The 10,940-nt window shown below is 47.9% G+C and overlaps 1 protein-coding gene across 28 annotated transcripts in view; it reads left to right on the plus strand.

Moving 5' to 3' along the window:
- The window catches only part of LOC141576747 (uncharacterized), a 48,451-nt gene that overhangs the window by 17,654 nt on the left and 19,857 nt on the right, over positions 1–10,940 (plus strand). For 8 of the 28 annotated variants that reach the window (XR_012505151.1, XR_012505166.1, XR_012505150.1 and 5 more), the window contains one exon: positions 4,339–4,384. The exons of 16 other annotated variants lie outside the window; for them this stretch is intronic. The gene's annotated coding sequence lies outside the window, so the exon portion shown is untranslated. Of the gene's footprint in view, positions 1–1,492; positions 1,635–1,684; positions 1,801–4,338; positions 4,385–10,940 lie in introns of all 28 variants that reach the window. 4 more of the 28 variants (XR_012505153.1, XR_012505158.1, XR_012505170.1 and 1 more) reach the window with 2 other exon arrangements.

Below are 10,940 nucleotides of genomic sequence, written 5' to 3' on the forward strand. Positions count from 1 at the left end.
GTTTGGAACAAAATTCAGATATGATTTATCTCTATATATTTTCTGCTTCTTTCTGTCTTCCTCTTGGCCCTCCAATATTTTGTCTTTGGACTGATTGATGTTACATAATTCCTTTAAAGTATTTTCACATTATTTTATTTATTCCCCCCCCCCTTTTTTTCATACATTACTCCTTTGACCTCAGAAAGAATCTTTAGGAACACTATTTTGAATTTTCTGTTGGGTATATCGCTTATCTCCATATCATACAGTCATTGTTTTTGGAGTGTATCTTTGTTTTCATTTTGTTTTTTTTTTTTTTTTTCCTTAGGCTATATTCATTATTTCTTCATTTTTCTTGACTCCAAGTTAGTTTATTTGCCTTAGACCAAATAGCCTTCTCTCCCAATCTTCAGAGTCTTGCCTTACGTCAGAAATGTTTGGCACAAGTCAGCCCAGCCAGTTTCTAGGTGCCTCTCAAACCTTGTTCTTGCTCATAGTGCCTTTTTTAGGTGCTCCCAAGAGACTGAGGTACTGTCAGTGCCCCAGGAGAGGCAAATTAGAAGCCAGCCCTCAGGCAGCAATTGGACAAGCTGGGGCACTGCATGTGTAGCCTGACACTGTCTGTAGAGAAGGTAGGAGCTGGTTTCTATTGCTGGAGCAAGCTGGGGGGGTAGTTGTGGGAAAGCCTGCAGGGCCATGAGGAACTGCCACTTTGTTCTCTGCAGACTCCAGGAAACTAATGAGTGCTGGGCTCCATTTGCTCTAAGTGACATACAAGCTAGAGGACAGAGTCAGGCAGTAGCTGGAAAAGTCAGGGTGCTGGATGTGCAGTCAGACTCCTTCCAGGGAGAAGCTGGGCCGTGGTAGTTTTTGCTGGGTCAAGTGAGGGGCAGAAGCTGCAGGGATTACCCCCCTGCCAGCTCAAGCTCACAGAGGGCCCTGCCAGCTTCCAGGGAGAGGAGTGAGTTAGAATGTAGACTTTGGACAGCAGCTGGGAGGGTCAGCCCATGAGATAGATGTGCAGTCTAGCTCCTTCCAGAGAGAAGCTGGAAGTTGATTTTTATTTCCAGCTCAGTCTACACTAAGCCATAGGAATATCTGCTGGAAGAAAAACATCTTGAAAACTGAAAACATTCACGGTTTCACCAGAGCAGAAAGATCACTCTGATTCCAAGACAAAATAGTGAGACTCTTTTGTTGCCAGTGCAGAGAGAACTGAGAGCAAAGACAGAGTTAAGAATGCTCAGTGATTTCAACTAGAAAGGAACTAGATGACTCCACAGTTGATTGAACTATATTTTTTTGTCAAAAGCAATCCAATAAATGTTAGCTCCACCAGAGAAATCTAAGTTCTATGTAGAAAAGGGAAATATCTGCTCTTTCTACTATGTTATTTTAATTTGCACAGCTTAATGCTTACAGTATTACACTTACTTAGTAAATCTTTAATCCACTTACTCATTCATGCAAGAAATAATCACTGACTTTCCAGCACTGTTTTGTGTCTTAGAGATTGAATACAAGAAAGAACTGAGTACAAGAATCATGATCAGGAAGGCACCAGTGTAGTGATGGACAAACTAGATGTAAACACCTTCAGACAGCTGCCGTGGCTTTGACCAGACATGAATGGGGGCTGATTGAGGTCTGAGGTATGTGGAAGCTTGTCTGGATACTTAAGTAAAGAAGTCTTTGTTGACAGACTCACTGAGACCAGATGGCTGAAGTTTTCTAGCAGCACATCTCTGAAGAATTTTCTCTGGGATGAATCCACAAAAGCCTGTAATTCTTGATGGAAATCCACACCACTTCATTCAGGTCACTATTTTGTAAAAGTTCACAGATACTCGGGTTCTGATGGGGCTTCCCTGACCAGTTCTGTGTGCAGAGAGTTGACATGATGGTGCTGGGCAAGGGGACTTTGTGTACAGTTGGCTCAGACCTTGTTTGCTGTTTCTGTGCGGACTTTTTTTATATCCTTCAGATACAATCAGGGATATATAGACACTGGAAAACAACAAATGTTTATTGACAAAATTATCACATGAGGTATAGTGTGAAATACCCTGGACATGCTCAGATAAACTCATGACTCTTTATTGGTTATTATAAATTTTGAAAACATGTAACAAAGCTGTATTTTTCACTAATTTTAAGTGCATAAGGCAGACAGTGTCAACAAACTGCTGATTCTTAACTATAACTGTGGATAGATCAGCCTGATAGAAACCTCAAGTTTCTCATCTGTGAAACGACTCAACAATTATTTAGGAATTTAAAGAATTCCAGTGTGTTTATATGTAAAGTGCCTTCTATATAGCAAATGCACAATAAATAAAGTGATAAATCTGATATTATTAAAATGACAGAGAGCCTTCCAGCAATGCTCAGAATACTGCAGGACTAAACAGGCTTCACGGTGAATTCAGGGTCTGCAGGTGTAACCTCTCTCATCTCTGTACAACTCAGATGTTCATTAAAAGGCATAGGACATACAATTCAGAAGCATAAGCCAGAAGCCCATGAGACTTCTGTACTGAACGGTGGCCCCAGCCTAACCCCTCTTCATTTTCTCTGTGGTCTCCAAACATTAGTTACTATTGTCTGATTTGTATCTTCATTCAGTCTATCTGTGAAAAGGTAATAGAAGCCTCTCGACTTAATCTAACTGAAGCTGGTCTCTCCAGATCTTCAATAATTTCCACAGGTCCCTAAATTGTATTTCATATGCTATTCTTATTACGTTTATGCATTTTTTTAATTGAAATATAGTCATTTTACAATGTTGTGTAATTTGTGGTGTTCATAATGTTTCAGTCATATATATACATATACATACATATTTTTGTCTTCATATTCCTTTTCATTATAGGTCACTGCAAGATATTGAATAGTTCCCTGTGCTTTACAGTATGAACTTGTTATTTGTTTTATATATAGTAGTTAGTATATGCAAATTTCAAACTCCCAATTTATCCTTTACCACTCCCTTTCATCCCTGGGAACCATAAGTTTGTTTTCAATGTCTGTCAGTCTGTTTCTGTTTTGCAGGTGAGTTCATTTGTGTCTTTTTTTTTTTTTTTGATTCCACTTATAAATGTAGAAATTTTCTATTTCTGGCTTGCTTCACTTATAATGATGATCTCCAGGTCATCCATGTTGCTGCAAATGATATTATATATACACATTATTTACAACTTATATATATATATATATATATATATATATATATATATATATAGTTGAGTAGGATTCCATTGTAAAAATTTATCACAATTTTTTATCCAGTCATCTATCAATGGACATTTAGGTTGTTTCTATGTCTTGGCTGTTGTAAATAGTACTGCTGTGAACATTGGGGTGCCTGTGTCTTTTTGAATTATATTTTTCTCTAGATATGTGCCCAGGAGTAGGATTGCTGGATCACATGGTAACAAGTAATTTTTAAATTAACTTCCATATTGTCCTTTAAAGTGGGTACACCAATTTACATTCCCACCAACAGTGTAGGAGGGTGCCCTTTTCACCACATCCTCTGCAGCGTTTATCATTTGTGGACTTTTTAATGATGGCCATTTGACTGGTAATAGGTGAAACCTCATAGTAGTTTTGATTTGCATTTCCCTAATAATTAGTGATATTGAGCATTTTTTCGTGTGCCTGTTAGCCATCTGTATGTGTTCCTTGGAGAAATGTCTATTTAGAAGAAATATCTGTCTTCTGCCCATTTTTAAAAATATACTTTTATTTAAGTATAGTGAGTTTACAATGTTGTGTCAATTTCTGGTGTACATCACAATACTTCAATAATATAGGAACAACATATCTTCATTTTCATATTATTTTAACTATAAGTTACTACAATATATTGAATAGAGTTTCCTGTGCTATACAGTATAAACTTGTTGTTTATCTATTTTATGTACAGTAACTAGTATCTGCAAATCTCAAACTTTAATTTATCCCTTTCCACATCCTTATCCACTTGGTAACCATAAGTTTGTTTACTATGTCTGTGAGTCTGTTTTGGTGTTGTAAATAAGTCTGTTTTGGTTTTGTAAATAAGTTAGCCTTTTTTTTTTTTTTTTTTTGATTCCACATTTAAGTGATATCATATGGAATGTTTCTCTCTTTCTGATTTACTTCACTTAGAATGGCATTTTCCAGGTTTATCCAAGTTGCTGCAAATTGCATTATTGTATTCTTTTTTTATGACTGAGTAGTATTCTATTGTATAAATACACCACAACTTCTTTCCAGTTATCTGTTAGTGGACATTTAGGTTGTTTCAACGTCTTGTCTATTGTAAATAGTGCTGCTATGAAAATTGGGGTGCATGTATCTTTTTGATTGAAGGTTTCCTCTGGACATAAGCCCAGGAATGGGATGGCTGGATCAGATGGTAAGTGTATTTTTAGTCTTTTGAAGACTCTTCATACTGTTTTCCACAATGGCTGTACCAAACTACATTCCCACCAATGGTATAGAGGATACCTTTTCCTCCAAATCCTCTCCAGCATTTATTCTTTGTGGACTTTTGAATGATGACCATTCAGACTGTTGTGAGGTGATACCTCATTGTACTTTCAACTTGCATTTCTCTGATAATTACTGATATTGAGCATTTTTTCATGTGCCTTTTGTCCATTTGTATGTCTTCTTTGGAGAATTGCTTGCTTAGAACTTCTGCCCATTTTTTAATTGGTTATGATTTTTTCTTACAAAGTTGTATGAGCTGCTTATATATATTGGAGATTAAGCCCTTGTCAAATTCATCTTTTACAAATATTTTCTCCCATTCTGTAGGTGGTCTTCTTGTTTTGTTTATGGTTTACTTTGCTGTGACAAAACTTATAAGTTTAATTAGATAGGTCCCATTTGTTTATTTTTGCTTCTATTTCAATTGCTTGGGTAGAATATCCAGGAGAACATTACTGAGATTTATGTGGGATAATGTTTTGCCTATGATTTTCTCTAAGAGGTTTATAGTACCTTGTCTTAGGTTAAAGTTATAAGTCTTTTAGAGTTTGTCTTTGTGTATGGTGTGAGGGAGTATTCTAACTTCATTGATTTACATGCAGCTGTTCAGTTTTCCCAATACCACTGACAGAAGAGACTGTCTTTATTCCATTGTATGTTCTTGCCTCCTTTGTCAAAGATTACTTGACCAAAAGTTTGTGGAATGATTTCTGGGATCTCTATGCTCTTCCATTGATCCATATGCCTGTTTTTGTTCCACTACCATGCTGATTTGATTAGTGTAGCTTTGTAGTATTGTCTGAAGCCTGGAAGGATTATTCCTCCAACTTTGTTCTTTTTCTTCAGTAATGCTTAGGCAGCTCTGGGTCTATTTTGATTCCATATGAATTTTAGTATGATGTGTCCTAGTTCTGTGAAATAAGTCCTGGGTAATTTGATAGGAATCACAGTAAATCTGTAGATTGCTTTGGGTATATGGTCATTTTAACAATATTAATTTTTCCAATCCGAAGAATATGGGATATCTTTCCATTTCTTTAAATACTTTTAATTTCCTTAGCATTTTGTAATTCTCCACGTATAAGTCTTTAACTTTGTTGGTCAGATTTATTCTTAAGTTTTTTTATTTTTTTTTGATACAGTCTTAAAAGGAATTACTTCTTTACTTTCATTTTCTGATATTTCATTGTTAGTGTAAAGACATGCCTCTGACTTACGGATGTTAATCTTGTATCCTACTAATTTGCCAGTTTCTTTTATCAGCTATAGTAGTCTTTGTGTGGAGCTTTTAGGGTTTTCTATATTTAGTATTATGTCATCCATGTATAATGCAATTTGACCTCTTCTCTTCCAGTTTAGAACTGTTTTAATTTCCTTGTCTAATTGCTATGGCTAGAACATCCAATGCTATATTGAATAGAAGTGGTGAGACACAACATTCTTTTCTTGTTCCAGATTTTAGTGGGAAGGCTTTCAAATTTTCAACATTGAGTATTATACTGGCTGTAGTTTTGTCATAAGCAGCTTTTACTATGTTGAGATACGTTGCTCTATAGCCACTTTTATAAGAGTTTTTATAATAAAAGGTTGTTCAATTCGTGTTGCCTTCTGTCTTCTGTCGGAGAGCGGATTCTGTCAGGTATGAGTCGAGAGCTCTGTGTCCGCCCGCCAGCCCGCCCACCCGGCCCCATCTCGAACGGTGATCTCTATCACGTGTTCCGTCAGGAGCAGGCACTTTCTGCTTGTTTTTGGAACTTGCTGTCGTGATTCCAGGTACTGGGCCTGTCCGGATATCTCTTAGAAACGGAAATGCGTGCGTTTTCCCCTTTTTTAAATTGTGTTCGTTTGTTTACTTATTTATTTATTTACTTACTTACATTTATTTATTTATTTAGGCCTTTTTTTTTTTGGTTCTTGCTGCTGTTGTTGCTTTCGGTGGTTGTTTGTTTATTCGGGGAGGGGAGGTAATTCGTTTCTTTTGCTGGTTTGTTGCCTGACTTAGTGATTGCCTGACTTACCGACTTCCTTATTGACTTGAACGGAAGTCCTGAAGATCGAACCCTGGACCTCGCGCGTGCTGGGCAGGCACTCTGCCGCTGAGTTCTACGCTCCATCCTCCCCCTCGCCCCCTCCCCCATTTGGGGGAGGAAAAAAATAATTTTTTTTTTTTCCTTTTAAACTGAAAACGTCCGTTTGGGTCTCCTGCACGTGTTTCATCCCTGGTTTTCTGGCTTCTAGGAGGTGGAGTTGACCGAGTTCTTGGGCTGTTGAGGAGAGGAACCCCTGATGGGCTGCGGTTGTGCTTTTTCTACGGTGTTTTTGTTTTTGTTTTTAAACCCCAGAGTAGTTCTACAACTTGATTTCCCTTTGGTGGTGGGTTTTGTCGTTTGTTTTCATGTTTTCTTTCTTTCTTTCTTTCTTTCTTTCTTTCTTTCTTTCTTTCTTTCTTTCTTTCTTTCTTTCTTTCTTTCTTTCTTTCTTCCTTTCTTCCTTTCTTTCTTCCTTTCTTTCTTCCTTTCTTCCTTTCTTCCTTTCTTTCTTTCCTTTCTTTCTTTCCTTTCTTTCTTTCTTTCTTTCTTTTTCTTTCTTTCTTTCTTTCTTTCTTTCTTTCTTTCTTTCTTTCTTTCTTTCTCTTTCTTTCTTTCTTTCTTTCTTTCTTTCTTTCTTTCTTTCTTTCTTTCTTTTTTTTCTTTTCTTTCTTTTCTTTACTTCCTTCCTTCCTTCCTTCCTTCCTTCCTTTCTTCCTTCCTTCCTCCCTTCCTTCCTTCCATCCTTCCTTCCTTCCTTCCTTCCTTCCTTCCTTCCTTCCTTTCTTCCTTTCTTTCTTTCCTTTCTTTCTTTCCTTTCTTTCTTTTCTTTCTTTCTTTTCTTTCTTTTTTTTTTTTTCGGATGGGGCTACAGTTTCCTTGTCCACGTTGACTGTGTCAAACACACGCACCGACACACACACGCACACCCAGACACGCGGATGCGCATGCACAGTGTTGCTCTGTGTAGATGCACTGAACCTCGATTTACCGAGCGGGTGGCTATCGACTCGCCCCCCCGAACCCCCGCCCGCATTTTTTTGTTTTCCCTCCTCCTTCCTGCGGTTGTGGTCAGCCGTGCTGACGTCCGTGTTCTCACGACCGACCGCGAGTGCGTTTTCCCCAGGCGCCCGTTTGTTGTCTTTGGGCTTTGTCGCGATCTGTGCCGAGATCGATTTTTCTTTCCGCTTCGATGGGGTTCGCGGTCTTCATCCTTTCTTTTCTAGCTTCTGGGCTTTGCCTGTCTGCTTTCGAAAGACCTCCCGCATTCGAGAGGACGGACTCCAAAGCCGATTCCTGCGTTGTTCTCTGAGCGCTCGCCTGCTTTCGGTTTGCCAGCCCCCGCCTTCCCTCCCTCTTCCCCTCCTCCCCTTCCCAACCTCCCACCCGGGAACCCGGGATCTCGTCCTGGTCGCTCTGGGCCACCCGCGGCGTCGGCCCCGGCCCCGCCGGCGTGTCCGTGTGATCTCCCCCGCCCGGGGAATCGCGTGGGGAGCGCGTCCCCTTCGCGGCAGCCGCCCGGCCGGCCGTGTCTTGCCAAACCCCGGCTCCCTCCGTCCTCCCCGCCCTGATCTGTTGCCGGGGTCGCGTCGCGCCGCGTCGCGTCGTGTCGCCTCGTGTCGTGCCGTGCCGTGCCGTGCCGTGCCGTGACGAGGGTGAGCGGGCTCCGAGGCGGACGCCACGGGGCCGCCCGGCGCCTCAGTCCGGGACGAGCTCGGGCGTTTGGGCGGCCGGCGGCGGTCGGGATCGGTTCCGGGGACGTTGGCGACGGTTGTCGGGCGCCATCTGGCTGCCGCTCTGAGATTGTCCCTCTTCTCCCGAGCGTCGGCGACCTCGGCAAGGGATGGGGCTCGGCGGCGGGGCCCGAGGCAGACTTCGGGGAGGCTGGCGACACCGGCGGTGACAGTCCCCGTGGCGCTGAGCCGCGGGCGCGTCCTGCTCTCGGCGCAGATTGGACTCGCAGGATGATGAGGGGGTGACTGTCGCCGCGCTCCCGGGATCTCGTGTGCCGGGGGAAGCCGTGTGGCCTGGCCTGGTCGACCAGCATCCGCCTGTGCCCCTCCAGCCGCGGAGACCGACCCGAGCCGATCGGACACGGCCTGCGCCTTGCCGCCGCGGGGGAAAGGGAGAGAGTGTCCCGCGCCCGGGCCGCCGGCGGCTAGGTGGTCAGGCCCTCGTCTGCGTCCCTTGGACGACTGCTCGTGAGGCGAGGAGCGGCCCGGGCCCAGTGCGGTGAGGCCGGGGACGGGCGCGCTGGGGTTCCCGGTCGTCGGAGGCGCCTCCTTGGATGAAATGTTTTCTGAGTCCCGATGGATCCGGAGACGTGGCTGGGCCGGCCCCTGTTGGCGCGGGAGGCCTGGGAGGGGGGGTGCCCCCCGCCCCTTAAGCCTGCCCGCGTGGGTTCCGGTGGCGTTGGAGGGACCGAGACTTCATCCGGACTCGGGGACCGGCACGGGGGCGTCCTGCGAGGGATGTGGGGGAGGCAGGCTTTCCCCGGCCCGGGGCCCGGTGCTCGGGAGCGGTCCCTCGTGGGGGGCCCTCTCGTCGGAGGCGCCTCTGTGGCATCTCCCCGAGTCCCCGGCCACGCGGGCGAGAAAAGGGCAGGGCGTCCCCGGCCTGATCCCGTCTCCCTCTCGTCCCTTCCCCTTCCCATTCCCATTCCCATTCCCACTTCTCCTCCTAAGCCTCCTCCTAATCCCCCTCCCCTCTCCCCTCCCCCTACCAACCCCCCCACCCCGGTCGATCAGATGGCCCCCGAGAGCTTCGGGGCTGCCATTTATGGGGGTAGGGCTGGGGGCAGGTGGCCGGACCGAGGTCCCGGGGTCCCCCCCTGCAAATCGTGGACCCGCCCCGTTTCTGGGCGCTGTCATTTTTCCTGTCGTGTTGGGCATTTTCTGCCAGCAGATAGGTGCTGACACGGTCTTCCTCGGTGTCTGTCACCGAGTGTTGGGTCTCCGGACGCGTGCGGGGCTCTGGGCTTCTCTCTGCGTGAGCCCTGGCCTGGTAGCCGACTCCGCTTCTGACACTTGAGCCGCCCGCCCGGGCCTGCGCGCCGGCTCTCGTGTGTGCGTCCGGCTGACGTGGCCCGTGGTGCCACCTCCGGTCTCTGGTGGCCCGAGGGCGGTGGGGTGAGGTGGCGGCGTGGGTCTTTTACCCCGTGCGCTCCCCGCCGCAGGCACCCGGTGGTGGCCGGCACGACCCCACCCCCGTAGGCTCCGTGCCGCGTGTCAGGCATTCCCCGCCTGGGGTCGTTGGCCGCTCTCCTCGGAGAGGACTGAGGAGTGGGTGGCGCCTGGCGAGGCTGAAGCAGGCCCCTCTGGTGGTTGTCCTCGCCGGGCCCTCCCCTCTGGGGCCTCCCTGCCCCACATGGCTGGCTCGCTCACTCGCTCACTCACTCACTCACCTGATCGATGTGGTGAAGTCATGCTCCCCCGGGCCGGGCCTAAGCCGCGCCAGACGAGGGACGGGGACGTTCATGGCGAACGTGGCTTCTCTTCTCGTTCTGCCTGCGGGCCCCTCGCCTCTCCTCTGCCGCCCGTGGGTGGCGGGGGGAAGGCAGGGGTGCGGACTCCGGCCCGACCTCGGTCTCCCGTGCCTTGTGGTGTCGGCGGGGCCGGGGTCTTGTGACGCGGCAGACACTCTCGCCTCCTCGCCTGCTCGGCGTCCTGTCTCGCGAGCGGCCCTCCCCCGCGGCGGGGGAGGGCTGCCCCGCCGCCACGCCACGTACCCCCTCGTCGGGGTGTGAGCGTGTCTCGCCTTGGTCCTCTGCGGTGCCCCTGGAGCGCTCCAGGTTGTCCCTCAGGTGCCCGAGGCCGAGCGGCGGCATCGCTTCCCGTCCCCAGCGAGTCCTCTCGGGTAACCCCTGCGGTGGTCGTGTCTCCCGAGCGCCTCTCTTGAGGCGTGGGGTAGGGGTCGAGACGGTAAGCGAGGCGTGGCCGCTCCCCACCCTCGGTGGGGCCGGGGCCGCCTCCTGAACGTCAGTCCTCACCCTGTACCGGGGGGGGGACTGACGTGGCCGGGCGCACGCCGGGTGGGTCCCCCCTCAGCGGGGTTCGCGCCCGGGCGTGGGAGCGATCGTGGTGGGGCCGGGTGATGTGCCGGTGGGGGGCGGGCGTCTGTCCCGTCCCCACGCGGTCTTGGGTGTGTCTCCTCGCGAGGTGGCACGCACGGGTTCTCCCCGGTCCCGACCGCGAGCGCTCGCTTCTTGGCCCGCTGCTTACCCCTACCGCAGACCCCTCCTGCCCAGCCGAGCGCTGGCGTACACGTCGGCGGGCTTCCGTAGGCCTGAACGGGGCACGCTGGGTGGGGGGCGATGCGCCCTCGGTGAGAAAGCCTTCTCTAGCGATCTGAGAGGGGAGCCTTGGGGGCACCGGACCCCCCAGCCGCCGCTCCTCCATCCAGAGCGTGCAGTCACTCTCCACGGGGAGCGACTGCCGCGGCGTGTGGGCAGGG

Source organism: Camelus bactrianus, unplaced genomic scaffold (assembly GCF_048773025.1).
Source record: "Camelus bactrianus isolate YW-2024 breed Bactrian camel unplaced genomic scaffold, ASM4877302v1 HiC_scaffold_28, whole genome shotgun sequence".
NCBI lineage: Eukaryota > Metazoa > Chordata > Mammalia > Artiodactyla > Camelidae > Camelus > Camelus bactrianus.